Source organism: Mobula birostris, chromosome 10 (assembly GCF_030028105.1).
Source record: "Mobula birostris isolate sMobBir1 chromosome 10, sMobBir1.hap1, whole genome shotgun sequence".
Classification (NCBI taxonomy): Eukaryota; Metazoa; Chordata; class Chondrichthyes; order Myliobatiformes; family Myliobatidae; genus Mobula; species Mobula birostris.
Genome location: NC_092379.1, coordinates 62,535,258 through 62,538,547, shown reverse-complemented (window position 1 = coordinate 62,538,547; position 3,290 = coordinate 62,535,258).

Sequence of the window (3,290 nt, the reverse complement as noted above, 5' to 3'; positions counted from 1 at the left end):
TCTTTAGTACTCGGCCAGGTATCCCATCTGGGCGGGATGCTGTCCGTGGGTTCACCCTTCTGAATGATGCTCTCACGTCGGCCTCAGAGACTGAACTTACAGGGTCATCAGAGGCTGTGGGAGTTTGTGATGGTATCTCCACGTTTCGACAGTATGATTTTTGAAGCAGTACTAACTGCAATAGTAACAAAACAGAGTGTTTGAATTTAATAAAGTAACAGGAATAATAGAACAGATGGAGTTCAACCGGGAGAAGTGTGAGAACTTTGGAAGGACAAACTCCAAGGCAGAGTACAAAGTAAATGGCAGAATTCTTGGTACTGTGGAGGAGCAGAGGGATCTGGGGGTACGTGTCCAAAGATCCCTGAAAGTTGCCTCACAGGTGGATACTGTAGTAAAGAAAGCTTATGGGGTGTTAGCTTTCATAAGTCGAGGGATAGAGTTTAAGAGTTGCGAGGTAATGATGCAGCTCTATAAAACTCTGGTTAGGCCACACTTGGAGTACTGTGTCCAGTTCTGGTCACCTCACTATAGGAAGAATGTGGACGCATTGGAAAGGGTACAGAGGAGATTTACGAGGATGCTGCCTGGTTTAGAGAGTATGCATTATGATCAGAAATTAAGGGAGCTAGGGCTTTACTCTTTGGAGAGAAGGAGGACGAGAGGAGACATGATAGAGGTAAACAAGATATTAAGAGGAATAGATAGAGCAGATAGCCAGCGCCTCTTCCCCAGAGCACCACTGCTCAATACAAGAGGACATGGCATTAAGGTAAGGGGTGAGAAGTTCAAGGGAGATATTAGAAGAAGGTTTTTTACTCAGAGAGTGGTTGGTGCGTGGAATGCACTGCCTGAGTCAGTGGTGGAGGCAGAAACACTAATGAAGTTTAAGAGACTACTAGACAGGTATATGGAGGAATTTAAGGTGGGGGGTTATATGGGAGGCAGGGTTTGAGGGTCAGCACAACATTGTGGGCAGAAGGGCCTGTACTGTACTGTACTATTCTATGTAATAAAAAAAGCACTGAAATTGTAGTTTTTTTTCATCTTTTACATTCTCCAGTTGCATTTCCTCTATTTTCTATCTGTAACCAATTTGTGAAAATAAAGGTGTTCCATGTTTGTCTAGGCTGGAGTAATGGAAGGAAACATAAGATGATTGAGTCTGTAATCTTACCAAAAAGTCAGCACATGTTTGTATTGAAGGGAGTGAAGGAGGCATCTGCATGTGGTTGTGTACTAATGAACACACCATGTGCGCACATCCACATTTCCGTATAGAATGGAGCAGAGCAGAGATGCATGCAAGGTTTGAAAGCATTAATCATATCAGAGTTACCACAATACATTGAGAACCATCAATATTTTGCCTTTCTGATTTAAAAATGTGAGCTTAAATGGATTGTGACTTTTAATCTTTTACTTAATGTCTCTGTTACCTCTAGTACCAAAACTTCTCAATTCTCCCCTGGTTGGCTCTGCTCTTTGCGATCTTCACAAAATTGATATGCATCAAGGCTCATTTCCATGTCATTCCTGCTGCAATTGACCTATATTGGCTCCCAGTCTCACAGTCCTCCAAAACATCTACAGGTATATTGTGATTTTCAAGTCACCCCATAGCCTTGCCCTACCAGTCACTAGAATTTCTGCCTGATCTATATCTCCTGAGAGCTTGGGGGTTATTCAACACCAGCCACTTGCACATCAGCATGCACATTGCTTCATCAACATTGGATATGCATTCTTCTGCAATAATTCTTTGCTGTAAAATTCGTTTCCTAAACGTCTCTACTTCCCCATTTCTCTAATCACTGCTTTATCCAGGATGGAGTCAACCTGTTTTTGAGCTTGGCTTTCTTTCAGAGAAAGTATTGATTTAGCTAAAATAACCAATACAATCTTGATTTGGCTAAGATAACCACCATCTGACAAATCTTGGTGATAGGTCTGGAGTTAAAGGTGTAATTGAACATTAGGGTAGACTAATTAAAGTTTCTCCATGCCATTGCCTCAAGGTAATGATGAGTTTGAGTACAGAGAGGAAATTAAGAACCTGGTGGCATGGTGGGAAGACAATAACCTATCCCTCAACGTCAACAAGACGAAGGAACTGGTTGTTGACTTCAGAAGGAGTAGCGGACTGCACGACCTAATTTACATCAGTGGTGTGCAAGTGGAACAGGTCAAGAGCTGTAAGTTCCTTGGGGTCAATATCACAAATGACCTGACTTGGTCCAACCAAGCACAGTCCACTGCCAAGAAGGCCCACTAGCACCTTTACTTCCTGAGATAACTAAAGAAATTTGGCCTGTCCCCTAAAACCTCACTAATTTTTATAGATGCACCGTAGAAAGCATTCTTCTGGGTGTATCACAACCTGGTATGGAAGTTGTCCTGTCCAAGACCGAAAGAAGCTGCAGAAGATCGTGAACACGGCACAGCACATCCCACAAACCAATCTTCCGTCCTTGGACTCACTTTACACCGCACGCTGTCGGAGCAGTGCTGCCAGGATAATCAAGGACACGACCCACCCAGCCAACAGACTTTTCGTCCCTCTTCCCTCTGGAAGAAGGTTCAGGAGCTTGAAGACTCGTATGGCCAGATTTGGGAACAGCTTCTTTCTAACTGTGATAAGACTGCTGAACTGATCCTGACCCTAATCTGGGCCATACCCTCCAAATATCCAGACCTGCCTCTCGGTTTTTTTGCACTACCTTACTTCCCATTTTTCTATTTTCTACTTATGATTTATAATTTAAATTTTTAATATTTACTAATTTTAACTATTTTTAAAATTTTTAATATTTAATATTTGTAATCCAGGGAGTGTGAAATGCAGAATCAAATATCGCTGTGATGATTGTATGTTCTACTACCAATTGTTTGGCGACAATAACGTATAAAGTATAACGACATTGCTCACAATGTGCCTTTTGGTTGAAATGTTGCCTGTGACACACTTCCAGTGTTCAATGTGCCAAATGAATGAAGATGTTGAAGACAGAATCTATGAGCCACCTGAGGGGAAATTCTGTGAATTATTTTCTGTTAGTGAGAAAACAATCTATGGCTTCAATTTTTTTGATAATAAAGCAGACCCTGCTTACTTGGATAATTTTCAGGCTTGGGATGATGAGGAAAGTGATATTTGTGCCCCTCATAAGTCAGAAATAACCGTTTGCAATAGGAACTTAATTAACTTATTGTGTTCTTCAGTGACACTATAGACCTTAATTTGTTTATCCTCAACATTCAGAGGGTTATCATAAATTGGAACCTGGACC